This window comes from Trachurus japonicus, chromosome 4 (assembly GCF_045865225.1).
Source record: "Trachurus japonicus isolate A0001 chromosome 4, Traja_1.0".
NCBI classification, from domain to species: Eukaryota; Metazoa; Chordata; class Actinopteri; order Carangiformes; family Carangidae; genus Trachurus; species Trachurus japonicus.
In genome coordinates, this window is record NC_140910.1 from 7,445,449 (window position 1) to 7,465,537 (window position 20,089).

General features: G+C 41.2%; 1 protein-coding gene across 1 annotated transcript in view; it reads left to right on the forward strand.

The window, feature by feature from the left end:
- Window positions 1-5,827: 5,827 nt before the first annotated feature.
- The window catches only part of tprg1 (tumor protein p63 regulated 1), a 43,419-nt gene continuing 29,157 nt past the window's right edge, over window positions 5,828-20,089 (forward strand). The window contains exon 1 of the mRNA XM_085773650.1: window positions 5,828-5,850. The gene's annotated coding sequence lies outside the window, so the exon portion shown is untranslated. The remainder of the gene's footprint in view (window positions 5,851-20,089) is intronic.

Genomic DNA, 20,089 nt, shown 5'->3' on the forward strand with positions numbered 1-20,089 from the left:
GGGTAGATTAGCATAACTTGCATAGACTCCTCTCACCAAACCACATTCAGACAAAGGAATCTTACAGGATGGTTACACAGGCAGATTAAGAATTAACAAGTGTGACTTAGTGTCTTACTGGATCCATCTGTTGTTTCCAGTTAGGCTTAATAATGTGAACTTTTGCCAACGTAAATGTTTAAATCAATGAATGATTGAAGAGCTTTGATGAGTGCAAAGTCATTCAAATACCCCAAACACATCTGTATGTTTTGCAAAATTAAAATCAGAGGGTGAAGAGTGGGGAGGAATGGGCTGTATACCCACGTGGCCTCAATAACTGACAATACGCAGGGAAAAAAAAGAAGGAAAGAATACTTATTTTATAATCCCAGGACTAAGAATTATTTGATCACACATAATAAATCCAACCACAGATGCTATTAAAACTTAAAACCCAGATCCTTTGGACCTAGAACAAAGGCAGTGGAAACATCAGTGATAAATTATTCACATCATCTTGTCGCCCCTCCCTCCCCCATCACTGTTTTGCTCAGACACTCCAAACTCATCCATCTCCGCCTCTTTGGCTTGAATTGCTGGAGAAGAGACTTCAGACGCCTGAACTTCTGCACCTCCGCTCTGTCATAAAGTTCTCATGCTTCTCTCTATGCTTTTTTGCTGTGGTATTGTTAAACTGATGTTAATAGCCTCATGCACTGTGTTGCCTTAGTCTGGTTGCCAGCTCTATGTATTATTTAACAATTTTGCTTGGTTGGATGCAAAACTTAATTTACAAGTTTTCAGTTTGTCTGTATATTTCACTTGTTAGCCATTTAAAGGGGAACTATGCAAGTCCAGACCTTTTCTCTGTTTCGGTCACTTTTTTTCTCTACCGAGCTCCCCCTACAGTTTACTAGAAGTAACCCTAACCCTATTCATGGTCCCTATAACCATTCATGGTCCCCAGAAGATAAAGCATCTTAATAAATACTTGATGGACAGGCACAATTTTTGTACAGGCCTTCTTGTTTCATGTATCATCTCTAGCGCCACCCCGAGGTTGAAATTTGTTGTTCTCATCAAAGTCTCAGCAACTGTTCCCTCTTCATGTTCCTCACAGATGAATCATTGATATGCCATTGATGCCATATTTGGTTTTTAGTGCCTTTTAGAGAACATTTAATGTTGGCAGGCTAACATGCTTAAATGAGACAAAACTAAACACTGTACTGCTGAACATCAACAGCAGCATTGTTGCTGTAACCATGCTTTCATGCTGATATCATTACAGGGTATCCGCGGGGTCTTGAAAAGTATTAAAAGGTGATAAATCAATTTTGGGACAATTAAGACCCTTAAAAAGTATTAAAAAGTCTTTTCACGACTTAAGAAGGTCTTAAATTTTGAAGGTATTTTTTCTGAATCAGCTGAATTAGCTAGAGTCCTAAAAAACATTGTGAAAGTGTGAATTTATTAGTTTTATTAAAAAACAAAGATGAACCGGTACATAGAAAACTAGGTTATTGTGGGTGCGTTCGTAAATTGTTTGTAAATTGATAAACTTTGCCTTTTATTTATTATCCCAGCCTATTTTGAGTTCTGTTGTATCATAGTGGTCTACAGTCTTTATCACAAACTAAAACTGTTAAGTCAAAAGTGTCACTGATGTAAATGGTTACAGCTTGAAGTGGCGGTGAGGTATTAAAAAATATTGATAATAAGGTCTTGAAAAAGTCTTAAAAAGGTTTTAAAATTAACTTCAAGATTCCTGTATATACCCTGCATTAGCATTTAGCTGTAATCATCACTGTGCTGCCTCGCTGGCAGGACTGAAGACTCCTGAGATCAGGATGTGAAAACAACATATGAAAGGGAAAACATTATAGATTTAATGCACAGTATTTATAGCCTGACAAGCCAGACTATATCACTAAAATGTATAGTCTGGAAACGACCGGTAGACCTCGGCTCAATCCAGGGGGCGGGATGATGGCTGTCTTTCAAACTGCCTCTGCACGCAATAGGGTAGCGCTACGACCAATCAGAGCAAAGAGCAGGATGACGTTAGCCTGACAAGCCAATTAAAATGTATGTCGCCATCGCGTTAAGCCCGCCCAACAACTCTCTAAACAGATAGAGCGCTGTGATTGGTGAACACAATCGGTGTTCGAGACTCAAAAAGTTCCTATGGCTCGTTTCTAGACCCACCTACGGAGCAAATATTTTTGCTGCCGCTAGGGTGCGTCTAGATTTCTAGGCTACAGTATTTAAGCTCTGCTGCAAGTTTCTCAGTCAAACCAGTAACAACAGATGATATAGGCTATATTTCGTTATGTCAAATAACACACAATCCTGTACTTTATTGGGCAATTCAATTCAATCTTGCACTTTATGCACATGGAACTTTAATTAGCACTCCAGCACTTTATAACTCTTCTGTAATCTTTTGGTCCCCTTACTTTGTGCCAGTTGGTCTATGTATGTTGTTTATGTTATGTTTCGTATATGTTGTCAAGGGTATCATGGTGCATTGTTTTATTGTCTTAGACTTGCCAACCTACCAATGGGACTGGGGATGAAAATTAGCCATTTGGCTATAGCCTATCGTATCCCACATATTTACATGAAAATGTTAATAGCTCATAGCTCAGTTCATAGCTTTAATGGTTTGATTAGGTTTAAGTGCAAAAACTGCTTGTTATACATTTTTAAAAAAAAGTCAAAATAAGTTTTTCCTCAATTATTTTTGTTTTCTTTGTTTGAGGCTCCTGCATGATACAAACAACCTAACATCCAGTGGGGATCAAACTCAATTTTTCTCTGTTTAGATACTGTCACTTCGTTGCCCATCCATTTGTCACACTTTATACTATGTTAACACACTTTTGTCTTTGCTGCTGTCATAATTACTACGGCCACTAGTTGTCACCTTGCAATTAAATGTAATGACAATGGGGAATAAAAATCTGTTGCACAAACAGGCTGTCCTCAGTTTTTTACTGAACAGGCTCAGATAACTAACTAAGATTTTTAGATGTTGTAATGTTGAAAACTTATTATTATTATTATTATTGTAAGCTCTTAACAGGGATGGAAGCTCACTTCTTTTGGGCAGTTGTTCTTCAAGGTTGTACTCATTTAAAAACACTGAAGGTTAATATGAATTAGTAAAGAATAAAAAGCTAAAGAGAGAAGTTGAAACCCGGCCTTCTCTTCCATCACCACACACCAACCCAACTGCTATTTCCATGTTTGTTTATGTCACCTGTCCACATACATCACATCATCATTCTGTCTTATTTATAAGATTAGGGCCAACACATGAACACAGCACACTATGTTAATTAGATTGTTTGTCTGTCTGTGTGTACATCTTGGATGTCCTGCTGCTGTGCTCTAATGAATCAGTTGAGTGCGACAGATTTAAGCCGTCAATTTAACCTGCAGGCTCCGTCCTCCTGCATCCTCTCTGGGGCCGAAGTCTCTGCTTTACCAGACGGACTGAGTGAGTGATTTAGACTAACAGTGTTTTGTTCAGGCTCAACCAGCTGTGATTAAGGGGATTTGTGGGGGGATTTTGGGGATTACCACTTCGACATTTGTGTGTAAACAGCTGAATGTCACAGGTTGTGTGTACTATCATGACTGAGTCCATTCACTCCTCAGAGTGGATTAAGTGAAAAGGCATCGACACAATGCCGCAGCAGCATCTCTGAAATTTAAAAAGCAGTTTCCTCTTTTCCTCTGGTGCAGCATCTTTTAGCAGAGCTGTACTAGGTACTGTATCAGTCACAGGCATGAATTGGGGTAAACAGTTGATAGATACAACATGGTATTTCTTGTTTTACGCTGAGCATGTTATCTCATTGACCAAAATAATGTAACAAAGAAGAAATGATTCAAGCAAAGAAGCTTGTTTATTAAGTCAAATGTCTTAGTTTCTTTGAGCTGTTTACAGCGTGGAGCTGTTTTCTTTCTTCCTCGCTCCTCTGTGTTTTATGGTGTAATCAACAATATTGATTATGTCTCGCGGGCAGCCTGTAGTCGCCGCGCTGTGAATGAGCCACACTACAGTAAATCCAGACGCTGGTGCTCTTGGCTCTTTGATGGACAATTTGTTCTCAGAAACTGAAAACATCAGGTTGTGGTTGCTCCCAACAAAGTGACAATGTCGACTGTAAATGACCTGCTGACATTTTAAAACACAGTTTGACTGCCTCACTTTGCAGCCCATGAATTGTTAATTATGTATGCAATCAGTAATTAATAAATGCATGACTAAGACTAACCATGGATTCATTTATGAATTAATGTATGATGCTCATGTGACTGTGAGGTAATGGGATGACTTCATAGTTCACTAGCAAAATTGCATGCAATATAATGAACACCTTAATTAATTCCATAATTATCCATCTGTAAGGTCTCCAATGACTAATATACCTTTTAGTCTATCATTATTATTATTATTGTTAAAGCAGAAGTAAGTGATATTTTTGTGTTAAAGCAGATATCATCGGCACGGCCGTTTCGGCTAATGCTGTGTTCAAGGCAGGCTTTTGAAACCGTAAGTTACAGCTTCAAGTCACAACTACGACTTGGTAGCGTTCCAGGTAACCCGTAGCTCGTGTTTTTACCGTCCTGTTGTCTGTGAAAGTTCCCTATAACGGCCACTCGTAACTTCCGACCCGTGAACTCGTACCAGATCGAACTGGTATGACTTCACAGGAAGGAAAAACACAAAGTACGAGTTTCCTTGAACGCACCATGAGTTAGCAGCCCCCGCCCTTGTCAGGCATCAATTGGTCCTCGTGCTACGTCACCACATTCACGCGCATCCCTTGGCTGCACACACAGCCCTTCATGCCGTTCTCTCCCCTCATTGGATAACACTTGTATCCCACAAGGAAAATTTTCTCCTCGGGTTACAGCAGAGCAGAGTGACGGAGAGACTCGTGTTTAGGCTGAAATACTTCATGTAAGTGATTGCTGACGGAAAATAGGACTATTTAGGACTTATATTAACAAAAACATTCCACTGATATCTGCTTTAATATACGTCTTAAATAGTTATATCTTCCGACAGCAATCACTTACATAGAGTGTTTGGACCGAAACACGGGTCTGTCAGTCACTCTGCTCTGCTGTAAGCCGAGGAGAAAACATTTATCGTATCCTACAAGTTTTATCCAATGAGGAGAGAGAATGGCATGAAGGGCTGTGTGTGCAGCCAAGGGATGCGCGTGAATGTGGTGACGTAGGGACGAGGGCGGGGGCTGCTAACTCCATCGGCTGACAAGACGTTATGGTGCGTTCAGGGCAACCCGTAACTCGTGTTTTTCTGACCTGTGAAGTCGTACCAGTTCGATCTGGTACGAGTTCACGGGTCGGAAGTTACGAGTGGCCGTTATAGTGACTTTCACAGGTAAAACAGGTCGGAAAAACACGAGTGGGTTGCCTGGAACGCTACAAAGTCGTAAGTTGTGACTTGAAGCTGTAATTTACGGTTTCAAAAGCCTGCCTGGAACGCAGCATTAGCCAAAACGACCGGATCGCTTACTTCTGCTTTAATATTATTATTATATCTGCCTACCAACGCCTCTAAACCGCTTAGCTCACCTCACGTAATATGTTTTGAGTTTTTTTGTGTAAAATGTAAAAACAGTACCGGCTGGGAGCAGTAATCTCCTGAGTTCAAGCACCTTAATGCCCAGTAAAAGTTCAACATCTTCTTCTTTGTGTCATTTTTTCCTCTCAGGTGGGAATGACCTTTTCCTCCACTCTGTGGTCCCTGTAGCTCCTTAACTCCTGGTTACAGCCATCAGCCACTACTTGTCAAATACCAGCAGCAGCAAAGACATTCACTGGGTAAGTGCTACTCAAGTACTTTTGACAATTTTGAGGTAAGCCTACTTACACTTCACTTTTCTGCTTCAGATTGATAATACAATCAACAAGTATAGATCAGTTGGAGCTCTTAGAGTATTTCAATGTCAACTGAATCGAACTTTTCACTGTGAATGCAATAGTTGCTGGAGTGTATCTGCACTGTGGTATTGCTACTCTTAGTGAAGTCAGATGCCTTTGCTCGGAGGTTGACATTACCATTCACCCATTCAACCCAGTCACTGTGTTGATGAGAGGATGAGAATGCCCAGTATTGTAGTTTCTGTGTGCGCTCCAGCCAAGAAGCTATGTGCAACACTGGTCAAGCATTTATGACATCACCACCTCTGAGGATATAAACAGATTACTGGAGGGAGGCAGTCGAAAAGCTCAATGCCAATGTCAGTGGAGTCAGTGGCTGTAAATAGTTTTGTCAGTCACCTGAATACAGACCTCGTGAAATATTTACACCAGTTGTCAGCAAACTAACAGACTGACAACCACACAGGTGTTATGCTAGAATGCTAAAAACAAAATCTGTGTTGTTATGTTCATTTCCCAGTCCATAAATCCAAGTGAGAGTGTGAAGGAGAGAGAATGAACACAGCGGTTGCATCAGGCAGCCTTGTGGCACTCTCTCTCACTGAACTGTGCGCTTCTGAAGTCGGTGCTACGTAGACAGATAAATGACCATCGACGTTGGAAGTAGCTGCTTTCATGCCAAGTGCAGATTATACTGTGATGGTTTGGGACAGGTGAACCCAGTACAGTGCAGGTGTCAGGGAGAAAAATGAAAATGTTAAACCATGTTACAAGGTTTCTCCAGGCATGTAGCCTTGTATTTAAAATTATATTAATTTAAACCTGCTTTCATAGACTCGTGATCAGAGATGATAAGCATGCATGTGTGCGTTTACCTCAGGTTAAGTTGGGTCAAATCAGGCCAGTGACGGTTCAAGGCAACAGAGAGAGAGCAAGAGAGAGATAAAGATGGAGAGAAAGAGAGTGCAACAACATATGAGGCATTGTCACCTGCACTTCCCTCGTGCCCCAGGAATCTTATGCAACTGAAAGGGGCTCCAGCATCTTCGAGGCAGTCCTCTGTTGATGTGGCAGCATATTAACAGGGTTTGTTTTCACTGCAGCCAGTCTTTGAACTGCATCTAAACGAGTACAGGACTTGTTGTGATCCCTAATCATATCTGTTGCTTTTCTCTTTCAAGTAGAGATCTCTCTGTTTCTGATATGAACTTGCTCATAATAGCTGACCTGCACACACACACTGCACACAATGCCACCGTCTGTTGTCTTTTCTTGCCGCTGCCACTCTCTCCAGCCTCTTGACAGCCTTGCAGGAGTAAGTGAAGCAAATGCAGAATTCTCTGGTGGCCTGAACTATGCTGCACTTGGCTTTTCAGTAACCTCAAAAAGTGGGGAAGGAAGAGAACAAGGGTTACCTCTAGGTGTGGGGCTACTGGCACAGGGCATAGACTATAAATAAAGATAGACGCAGCATTCGTGACATCACCCACAGGTTTCTGAAGAGTGGTTTCAGTGCTCAAAAGTGGCAGTGCTGCCGTCACCACCTGACTCTGTCAGACTAATCCAAAAATGGCCACTGTGAGACACTCACACACCTGTCACATCCTCAATTATTCAGAACATTAGGCCTCAATTAAATTTAAATCAGAGAGTTGTATAGAAATATATATTTTTTAAAATTATTTTCTATTTTATTTCAGCCTTTTATATTGTTTTGCATAATTGTTAATACATTACTTCATGATTGATATGAGTATGTATTACAAAGGATGTGCTTCTTTGATGTGAGACAGTTTTTTATTGTCATAGTACTAATGCTGCTTTGTAAACATTTCAATATTGCTTCCTATGTTCCCTAATAGCTGTACACATGAGAAGTGTATTTACTGCATGCCCTCCCACAACGTGGTTCCAACATCCCTGTAAACGAATAGACCGTCTGTTAGCAGAGTGTACAACCAGACTTGTACTCTGTGGGTCTAAGCACATGAGTGATTCATCTGCACACAGTTCAGCGAAAGGGCCACACGCAACAAATGTTGATGGAAACTCTCCTGCTATTTCAAATTTCAAAGCACTGATGTCAACACTTGTAATGTCAGACTCACAGTGTGAAGAGTTGTTTACACCACAAGTCGTGGAAACAGTGATTCAAGCATCTGAGGTTAGTACCAAGCTCTATGGATCTGCCTCAGTGAATCTCAATCATTTGTGAGTGGTGTATTAATGCCTTCATTGGGCTCTTTATGCAACAGTATCCTAGCAACCTACCATTCTTTGACTGTCCTTAGTCAAGGTCATTATAATTAAGACGATGGCATTGTGTCCTACTGCTCTTTGAATTATAATTCACTTTCCCAATAGCAGAGCCATGAGCAGCTGGCAGGAAGTGCTTAAAGGGATAGTTCAACATTTATACCCCTATAGTCATAGGAGTAGGTTCATTGCTTTTAATTATCGGTGCATGTTGTTTTGAGATCTGCGGGGCAGAGACGTGAGCTGCTCAGTGAACACAATGGAGGTGAACGGTACAGGTCCCCTGTCCCTCATCAAACTCATCAATACGCAATCCAACAAGTCCAAAACGATCTTGTAGACAAGTTGTGACCTGCACATTCACCACGCTATGAAATAATAATGTAACATTATGAGACAGTGAGTTGTTTTAGAGGAAAATGCAGCTGGAACTACATTCCAGACACGGCTGCTGGGCGGAGTGATTTTAAAAGCTGTGGAGTGATTTGCTGTATGTGTTCATTGTAATGTTACATAGTTATACATGATAATTTCATAACGTGGTGAATGTGCAGGTCACAACTTCTCCACAAAAACCTTTTGGAGTTGTTGGATTGTGTATTTGATGAGGTTTGATGAGTTCACCTCCATTGTGTTCGCTGAGCAGCTCACGTCTCTGCCCCGCAGATCTCAAAACAACATGCACCGATAATAAAAAGTAATGACTGTAAGGATTATAGCAATAGGCAAATTTGCCAAAATGTTGAACTATCCCTTTAATAATCTGACATATATAAAATATAATAATTTAAGACTTCCATCAGATAATATCCTATAAAACAAAACAAAAAAAACTTGACTTTCATTTAAATATCTGTCTTTGAAGCTAAGGTGGCCTTTTGTGCAAGAATGAACAATGCATTTGATTATGTGACGTGTTTGGATGATTTTAAAATGTTAGCATGTTGATTGCCTACCAGAGAGCCAATCTCTTCTTCCTGGGTGTTTTGAGTTGATGGCAACATGAGAAAATATATATAGAGGATATTTCTCTCAGGAGTTATAGAACTGAGCTAAAAGAGTGATTGTATGACTTCATGTTTCGGAGGTGACCAGAAATGTCTCAAAATTGAAAAGAAAAACACCTGCAGTGGCCTCTTATGTCATCTTTCTTACCAGGTTGGTTGAAAAGTGCTGTGTCAGAACAACAAAATACAAACCTGCATTTTTGCACTGAAATCACATTGTGCACAATTTCATACAATTATGAAATACTTAAATTGTATATTTCTGATTTTGGAGCCAGAAACCCAAACAATAAGCCTTCAGGCTGACAGAGACAAGTTTGCAGAAATAAATCCATAATAATTTTGGATGTAAAAAGTTGACAATGATATGTTTTGCTCTAGATTTGGCTGGGAGGGTTTGTCTACATTCAGCCTGTTAGCCTGACTCTGGTTTAATGATGACAGTGTTTCCACTCTCATTAGGTTTGATGGAACAGTTCTCTGGTTACCCCGTCTTTAAGTGGTTAACAAGTGTAAATCTTTACATACAGTGCCACTGCGCAAATTGTAAATCGTACATCACCAAAATAAGGGCGGCTTTTTCACTTGCTTTTGGGGCCTAGTCTAGATCTGTGTGTGTGATTAGAAGCCTTCCCCTCCCCCGCCTCCTTTTAAATATTTAATAAGGCCTTTTCAGGATAACCATGCTTTCCATGTTTTTAGGATTAGCCTTCTCATTGCTCACTCCCCACGTGTGTTTCACATGCTCTCCATCTCACTGGTAAATGATTCAGAACTACATGATCAAAGCCATTCTGATGATCTAGTCTGTGGTTCAGGTTTGCATGGCAGACAACACACTCTCATGCTCCTGGCACGCTTTCCTATTCTCACAATATGCACGCACGCTGCAGCTGAAACCTAATTTGTGGATTAACCTTGGATTTACATCTTGGAATATGGCACCTTCCGCGGAGCAAATACCGGCTCGCATTTGAAGAAATCATTAACAATTAACAGCAGAGTAAGGGATGACTCCAAATGGTTGCAGAGCAGCACGGAAGCTGCAACGCCAGCTGAAATAGTAATGTGTTTTTCTGTGTAGCTGTCAGTTCTCTTATCTCATATCCTTTGAGTGGCGAAGACTTGACGTGGGATTCCAACAATGCGGGTAATGTTCAGTCTCTGCTCTGAGAAACGGTTAATGGGAAGATCCATCCTAACACAGATTTCACGTGTTACTCCACTGTTATTTCACATTTGCGTCGACTTTATTTGAAGAAGTTTCTCACTACAGCCTTGAGAACTTGTCTGTGATGACAAGACGTTCATTCTGTACGTTAGGCAACTTTGCTGTGCAGATGGATGTTCGGTATCTTCTCTGAGGAGAAGGAAGCAAAGGAAGAAAAAAAAATCAGGCTGTGCAAAGTGCAAGCTAACTGACATAGCTTTTAAATTATTTGAAATATCCTGTAGCAGCTTAAAATCTTCAGGTTAAAAGGTTATGGGGTCATAAATCAGATATACACTTTATATTTAGTCTGGTCTCCAAGGCAGCGCTCACCTCACGCTCCCAATCTGCTCATGTTTTATACATGTCACCCTTCACACTGTGTCTTCATCTCACATGTTCCCCAGGCATACTTTAAAAAACTGGAGCTCTATGTTTTGTTTCTGTCAAATGTTTTTCTCCAGGGCAGAATTTGGGCAGCCTGATGATTTAGGATACGAGGAAGAGAGATGTTTGGGGTTCTTGAACACAGTTAGTAACGTCTCCACAGGCCTTTGGTGAAGCTGCAGAGACAGTAGACAGAACATTAGACCTGCCAGGGATTCAAGATTTGCTAGATTTTCCCCCAAACACGGCTTTTTATTATATTGTGTAGTTATTGTGTGAATTGGGTCATCCCTGCAGAATTACACACATTAACCTTTGAATGGGTTTGCTCAGCCATGTGGTGGCACCACAGCTGTTTGAATGCACAAACCTACCAGGGCTCAATTTCACTGTTTCCTGAAGTTTCTAGCCACTGCCAGTCCCGCTGTGTGCCCAAGATCTCTTCTCAGTCCTGCCTGCAGCTGCTCCACCACTCAGGACTTCCACCGCTAATAACATAATGATAAATTGCTTCTATTTCAATTTTTTTTTATTTTACATTGTCTGAGAATCCCTTGTGTCTTTAATGATTAGACTTTATACATTAACTGCAGGATGTATCATGAATTCCTGTAGCTCGCACCAACTTCCTGTAATTAGTTCACACGCATTTGCTCCCTCTGCAGAGCTTCATATTTGTATGAGAACAGACCCAATGGTGTTTGTGTGACGCATTAACAGCACAGAGGATACTAGAGTTTCCTTTTTTTTTTCTAAAGCTGCACATGTATTATTGTTGAAGCCAAAATCATCAAGCAAGTAATTTACAAATGAGAGGAGAGTGAAAGAGCTGAGCCCGAGGGTGGATCACACTTGAATGTAGCCTTATTTGGTGGAGCACGTTTTTGAGTTGCAATTATTTGTTTATAAAAAAAAGACAAAAAAGCGCTACATAACTCAACCTGAATGAGCCATGCGTACTCTGTATAAAGCAGCAGTCACAGCGGTGGTGCAGTGGCCAGGTCACAGAGATAACAGTTGAACTGCTGTATCTGGAAAACTAAGCACTGCATCAGCAGCTGGCCTGGCCACATCTCCTGGAGCTCACACTTGTCTATTGTTCTGTTTACTCTCTCCTGGCACTTTGTTCAACACAGCATGCCTTTTCAATAAATAAAACTCTTTTTTAAGGAGAAAAGGGAAATTAAGCTCACAGTCAGCTAATAAATTCCTTCACTTGATAGGATGATTAGGATGATATGTTGAAACCCTTAATTAAAATTATGTGTTAGTACAATGGATCCCTTGTCTCAGCTGTGTGTAAATCATGTCTTTGTCTTAGTTTTCGTGGTGAAATATTTGTAAACGGTGCTGCATAGCTAATGAGCCATGAAAACGTCTTCTACTTTGGATTCCTGGGTCACCTGAAAGGTCGCCACTGTCAAGATAGGTTGTTATTGGCCATTAAGGAAAAGCTTCCAAGTGGTCCAAAGTTGAAGATTGCTTGGGATTGGAATGTTTATTGATTTAATTTAGCTTGTTAGCATTAGCAAAAACAAACACACAAGAAAAAAAAGCAGTGTGAAGCAATAGGAAGATGTGGTGTTCTTGTGTTTACAACTCAGAAATGATTTGTACAATACCACAAAATGAGGACCCACCTCCCAAAAAATGTGTTGTGCTGTTTGACCACACACAGAAGTGAGTCTACAAAGACTGCCTTCATTGTATGAGTTTTTTGGTTTTTATTTTGAAGTCCTGCCAGAGGCATGGCTGCAGGGATAGGCCTGTCTGTCTGTTTTTGCACATGGAACAAAGAAATGTAGTAGAAAATCATAATCCCATTGCTTCTCATTGTATGTGGCTGCTTTAAAATGGTATGGATGGTATATGTCAGTGAATGCTGCTGCAATCTCAGTGTTAGCAGAGAATGAACAGTATTTTCAGTTTGTATTATGGTAATTTTAATGTTGCTTTTGAAGACATCCAGAATGCAGTTGAGTCTTTTTATGTCATGATTTGCATCTACAACACAGCTCGCACTGGAATGCTTTCATACTGTAAGGCAACCTCAAAATTATATATTAGCATTTGGCTGTTTTTCTAGCCAAGTGTGCATGTGCTTCCAAAACCATCAGCCCCTAGGCCGCGATCCCAAAGGAGATAAGGGATGAAGAATAGATGGCATTTTGAGCTCTCAAGCCTCACGCACATGTTTTTATTTTTACCTCCAGACTTCTTGGGAGCCATCTGTTCAAACATTTAAAGAATACCTTGCTCTCGCCAGCCAGAAGAGAGCAGAGCAGCTTGACCAGCAAACATTACGAATGTGCTGTCGAGTAAATATAGCTCCCAGGACAGAAGGGCAAAAAGATTTGTTTGAGACAAAACCAGGAAATAAGACTCAACTGTTACTTCTAGAAATTCATCACGACCCTGTGGAAGAACACACAGAGCAACAGTGGATGTGATAATATTGCTCAAGAGCATGCATGCCCAGCTGAATTCACTTTTGGCCACTTTTGAAGATGTGATCAAACTTCCTGCTTTTCTTCTACTTCACATATTTGTGGGCTGCTCAGGGAACAGCTTGTTCTTGGCATGGTGTCTCAGTACCAGTCATGACATTCAAACTTCCTAAGGAAGATCCACAAAAAAAAAAAAAAAAAACAGAGGAGGGTGGCCTGGACTGATCACATTAAATAACTAAATCTCTCACTTTGTATTCTCCCAACATCTGACTCTGAATTACAAACTACTTAATCACAGTTTAATGCATTCTATTCAATAGGTCAGAGATGTAAGGTAAAGTAGAATAAGAGCTCCAAAGTCAAATTATCAGTGTTATTCAGATATGAGCGAACATAACTGAAGCTCATTTTCTGAAGAATGTTATCGGGTTTAAACTTCTAGTCTTAAAGACACTTTTTTTTTTCCTTTTTTGCTTTCCCGTCTCTCTGTTCTCTCTGTAATTGGCTTTCTTAAGCAGATGGCAGTTTGAACAAAAAGCCAAACTGTGCCTCACTCAAGACTTCTCCGCAATTTTCTGAGAAAGCCTCTGAATAGATCCCGACAAGCCATTACTGTTCTTCACTTTCCGCTGTTTATTTCTGTTTACAGCAGTTAATACAATTATTCCCAGTCGTGACCTATTTAAGCGGTACATGCTAGGAGCCATTAGCATTCAGTGAGTCTACAAAGTAACTACATTGATGGATTTGTGAAAAGAGGTTGTGTTTTTTAGCGCACGCGTAGGTGGAGGTTCAGAGGCCTCCTGTTTGTCTTCATTTAACTGATTTTCTGTTGCCATAGGAGCAGGCCTCTTTTTTCTCCCATGAAAGTGCAGCACTTCAGAGCGCACTGTCTGGATTCAGATCTACAAGAAGGTGTCAGGGGAGTTGTCCAGGATTTTACACTTATCATCGCTTCCATTAGATGACTTGCAGCTCACTTTGGAGAACTGCTCAGCTCCGAATGTCTTTATCATTGCAGAGCCATTCATGAGAACACAGTAATGTGGATTTAGCACGTTTCTAAAAACATCATATATTCGCTGCAGCATGAAGGGAGACAATATAAACCTTGTATGGATATAAGAAAACGGAAATGTCAGAATGCGTCAGCCTTTGTTTTGTTATCTTCATACCTTGATTCTTTGCAAGATTTTCCCTTTCGTTGCTTTTTATTCATCACTCGACCCTGGAAGAGTTTAAAGACTTTGCACTATATCAACCAGAAAAGAGAAACATCAGCAGGCCATTCTGGGTACAAGCCCATTCACTGCTTTGGACCTCTCCCCGGCCACAGAGCAGGTTCATCAGATAGCTCACACTCGTCACTACAGGTCTCTGTAGGTCAATGGCTCTCAACCTTTTTGTCTTATATGCCCTCCATCCCTATCAGATGATCACCAACAACTTAGTGTGAAGATTCAGTATCACCAAGAAAAAGTGGAAATTTGGATAGTTTTACCTATTAGTTCTACCATTACAGACAGAGGAGGGATCTGTCAACATACAGTATTATCCATCACTTTAAGTAGTCTAGTAGTTTCAACACTCCATCTATAACTTTTTATCCATTCATTGCCGCCAGGTCATCTTGTTCATCCCTTCACCCAGAACAATATTTGTCCATTACTTCAGCCATCTGTTTTATCTGTTTATCTTTTCATTTTTTGGTCATTATTTAGACTGTTTCCATTACCTTTGGTGAATAATTTTACACTTTTTGACTCTTTAACCACCCAAAGCACTTAATCATTAATTTGAACTTTTTTCTGCCCCCTCCCTAAATTAGTTTTTATACACTCTCATGTTTTTTTAAGACTCAAGATGGTGGGAGTTGTGCACAAGACTGACATCTTACCGGTTTGGACGATCCGAGTATGTTGATGTATAATTTTGTTTTTTATAAATTAATTGGGCTACTACCAGCTGCACAGGGGAAAACTCTCAGTTACACGACCCCCTGATTGGAAAATACTGCTGCAGGTCGCTGGCTTCACCTGTTCAGAGACTGAGCCTCACCATCACAACACTAAAGATGTTTTGTTCCAGTGATCTGATGGTAGCTGCTTTGATTAATGAGCACTTTCCAAGGCAGTCGTGTCCATGCTCGAGCAGATCACTGACGCTGGAGAAACCACAGCGATGCGTGGCCTCTGTAGCAAATGGAGCGTAGCTAGAAATGGACCTCGCTGAGGATTTAAATGAAAGAAATGCATGTTGTGGGTGATGTCATCGTAACCTCAAGATCATATGTGAAGAGATGATGAGTGGATTTTCCTACTAAAGGTCTCCTGTGATGTGATCTATCCTTTTCAACAATGCCAGTGGGTCCTATTGAAAAAGTGGGTCAATGGAGCTATTTTTAGTAGCCATCGCACGCCCCTTTTTATAAACAAGCAAAGGCACAAATTCTGGATGAAACGTCACCCAGATACATTGAACAAATATTCTGGGGGAAATCAAGGTGTTCAGCTTGCCGGTAAGTGGGGTGAACTATTTATCTGGTATCAAACTTCACCTCCCTGCAGAGATGAGAAGCTGTGTGAGGGCATGAAATGAGGAGGGGGGTGGGGGCTCTCTGTTCTAAAGTGGGCTTCTGTTTCATCATCTCCAAGTCCCGGTGCCTAGCGTGGCTACCTTGTTGTAATTCCTCCTCATTTTCTGGGTTTCTCTCTCATATTGCCTTTCATTTCCAAAGGCATCACTTGAAAAGAAAGTGTTTGCTGCCTTCTCCTGTGTTAGAAGTGGCACTGTGGGCGATGATGTGATGGAGGCGTACCAGAGACAACATCCTCACATGCACCTTACCGGTTTAATGTTCCACAATCGCACACAAAAGTTTGTCAACGACACGGAGCGTAAAGCGACGGCATACGATGAAACTGATCCGTGCAGCGATGACGGAAATGAACAATAAAAGACATAGGCGGGCCTGTTTCAGGATTATACGCTGTTAATGATGGCAGCGAAGCAGCGAATTACTGCTTGTCTTGCAATCAAGCCCAATAAATCACATGAGGCTGTGCACTGCCCCAACAAACAGGCAAGAGGATGTCAGTGAAGCAGAAGGCGAATTTGCGGCAGAGCAGAAAATGCACTGTATTCCTACAGGCATTGCATGACAAATCTGTGAACTTCTACTAAGTAGAGGTGGAGCATTGTTTGCAGAAATTCCTGAATGGCTGTTTCACCTAAGGCAAATGGGACAAAGAACAAATAAACATTGTAAATGATGGCGCATCTCGGCCTGAGGTTTAAACAACAAATGAGGGCGAAACGGTACTGATTCTTAAAGTAGGTGTTCTCACCTTGCATAGCAGAATTTTCCAGGAGTGACTGTGTGTGTTTAAGTTTCCCATAGGACTTTGCATACAGGCTGGTGACACCTCCGCACCAGGGGGAAGTCTATGTTAGCAAAAGAGAGATTACTGCTGTTTTTAGCACCAGCGCTGCCGCTTCCGTGTGTTTATGAGCAAGCGCTTTGCAGCTTAATGCCTTCATCCACCCGGTCGTTGTGACAGAGGTCGTGTGTTTCCAGGAACCCCCCAGTGGTGTTACTCACCTTAAGTGAAACTCCCATGATGTAAGATGCAGTAAACCTGAGAATGCCAGTGTAGAAGTTTGGCTTTTCTGTAGTAAGATGAGTAAGGAGAGAAACCGCTGATACTTGTTTTGTGGAAATTAGAGTGTGAAAACATTTTTTCCTCTGTATATTGAGGTTATGTAATACCAAATGAGCATGGACACTGATAAAGCTGAAAATATTTGCCTTGCTCAAAGGTGGCAGTTAAGAATAAATGTGTTACTTGCCATCCTTAATTCATCAGCTCCAATCATGGAGCTTTCATCCTCCTGTTAGAACCACATATCAAAGTGATCATTTTTTGGCTACTTCTCAGTGCCAGTCACACTCTGAGCTCAAGGCTAAAGTGTTACTCAGACGACTCAGAAACATCACGATTTATGAGGAATTATACGATATCTGATCGGTGCTTCCTGCTGCGTGGATTGGCCAAGTGGGAGCAGTCAGTGTGTCCGGGGTGACACAGTATGTCACGGGGAAGCAGTTTGGATTGGTAATGACACATGCCAGGAGGGCTTGTCTGTTTTACAGTCAGAGGTGATGTGAGAGGGATGAGACAGAATCAGGATGGCAAGAGAAGGAGAGAGAACAAAGGCACGTTGGCATAAAAGTCTTTATTCACAGGTGTACAGGCAGACGGAATGAAATGATGTATATTAATCATATCACAGTCACTGTAGTGCTGTTGGACAATTATCAGAAGTTATCTGGTGAGTTAATACACGTTAAACATGTTGTAATTACACATATAGGACATGAACATGCTCTCCATGGCCCTGCTCTCCATGTCTACTGCTGCTGTTGTATCATCACTGGAACAACACTGCCACTTAGTGGCTGGACTCTCTCTCCCTCTGGACAAAACTCATTGCACGGTCGGCTTAAGCTCAGCCCGTACAGCTCTTAGCCCTGTGTGATATTTTCACCATAACTGGACTCATGAAGATCACTTGAAGTTTAGCACCGTGGGGGAAAACACTTTGCATCCTTAAATGTGGGGCACAAGGAGGAAATTTGGGGGTGAAAGTCTTGTTTGAACTGCTTGTACTCCCGGGTGGGGTTACAATTTAATACCGTGCTATCTAGTATTACTCAAGTGGTATTTACACAGTCTTGTACCACCAGTGTCTGCAAAGACTAAGGTTACTTTCCTACTTTTCATACTGAACTGTAGTTGGGTTTCAGCCTCAGGTTTAATGCAAATATTTTAAAGATGTAAAATGCATCTCATCTCATTGACTTATCCTCTGTGTGAGATTTCGTGTTGTTCACTGACTGTCAGGGCAGCTGTCACTGACTGGATTACCTAACCTGCTGCAGTGGCCCGGAGCAGAAATTAGCCCCCGACTATCCTGACCGTCCAGTCCTTGTGCATTGTGATGTTATGCTGAAATACTGCATTTCCCCACCTTGTTCTGACCCTCCCCCTTTTATGTCATTTAGATGTTACCCGTATTGCTGGTTTGGGTTGCTGTGCAGCCATTTTTTTTATTTTCCGTTTTGCTTTTGACACTAGTTTTGTGGAGAAAACCTAGTTCCATAAAGTGCCCACAACGACTCTGACAGAATTGCAACAGTGTGTCGGACTTGTAATTGTCTGCTCTACATTGGTCCGAATTACATTGTCTCGTTGGATCTTGCGTGTCTGACCATTTGTAAAACCTTCCTGTGAAGTCGCAAATTGTTTTGCATGTGTGTTTGTAAAGATTAGACAAATGAGATATTGATAAGTGTGTGTAAACCTGTTGTTCAGACTAGAGTGTTTTCAAAGAGACTAGCTGCTCTCCTGTGCTTCTAGTCTTTATGCTAAGCTGAGCCAACAGCCTTGGGCCAGAGTTTCTTTAAAATCTGAATCAGAATAGTTACTGGAGTCAATACTCTCATGCTGCAACTTAACTCAAAGCCAGAATAGCTGTTACTCTCTGTTCCCTGTCTTGTGCTAGGCTAAACTAACCTCTTTACAGTCAATGACATATTTATATTTGATAGTTTAACATTTTGGAAAATTGGCCCATTGCCATAATCCTTATAGTCATAGCAGTAGGTTCGTTACCTTTATTTGTCGGTGCAAGATATTTTTAGAACGGCGGAGCAGAGCCGCGAGCTGCTCAGAGCTACGCTACGGAGGCTAATGGGATTTCTTGGTTTTCCTCAACAAACTCATCAAATACACAATCCAACAACTCCAAAACGCTGTCGTGGACAAGTTGTGACCTGCACATTCACCACACTCCAAGATAATGACGGAACGTTACAAGACAACGTTTTTTCTGAGGTAAATTCATGCAAAACCACTGATGCCTGTTCCTGTTGAGGGCAGTTTTTCTGCAAGCAGTCAAAAATAATTTGCACTGACAAATAAAGGTAACAAACATGCTATGACTATAGCGATTATGGCAATGGGCCAATTTGCCAAAATGTTGAACTATCATTTTAACAGAGGCATGATTGATCTTCTACTGAACTCTTGTCAAGAAAGAGAATATATACATACAGTACATTTTCCAAATGTTCAACTACTACTACTACTACTATTACAAAAAAAAAGTTTATTTAAAGCACATAGTTGCACTAAGCTATAGTTTCACATGCCAACTTTTGACCTCAAGTGAGCTTATGAACCAGAAGCCATTCATGTGAAACTTGTCTTAGATCTGGACAGAGAGGGTCAGGGCCTTGAACCTTTTATCTTTGAGAAACAGCCAGTGGAGACAGCCCCATGTCACGCTGATTTATATGTGTACTATCTCATTCAGGCTCACCAGGCACCAAGCAGACTCTCCTGAAACTCTCCATCACTGACCTTAAACGTCCCCGTGAACCGTACCGTAAGTCAAACTTTATTTATACAGCGTCAAATCATAACAGGAGCTAACTCAGGGCACTTCTCATATGGAGCAGGTCTTAGACCGCACTCTTTAATGGTCTCAGGTCTCCGCCTGATGGTCGTAACAGCCAAGGTCAAGTGAAACAGTTGTCTGCAGTCATCTGGAAGTGGAGCCTCTGGGTAGTAAACACAATGGTCAGCTTGCGGTCAGTGTGTGCAGCTCTCCCACGCCACATCATTGTCAACTCAAGATAACATACAGTGGTCCTCAGATGCACTGCACTGTCTGAAAGAATTAAGGTTAGTTCAATTGAATTGCAAAAGTTAACTTTAGATAAAAACTAAGAGAATGACTGGGACTGGTCTAAAATGTATTTAGCCTATTCCTAAATAAGAAATGAAAGGAAGAGTGTTCCTTTT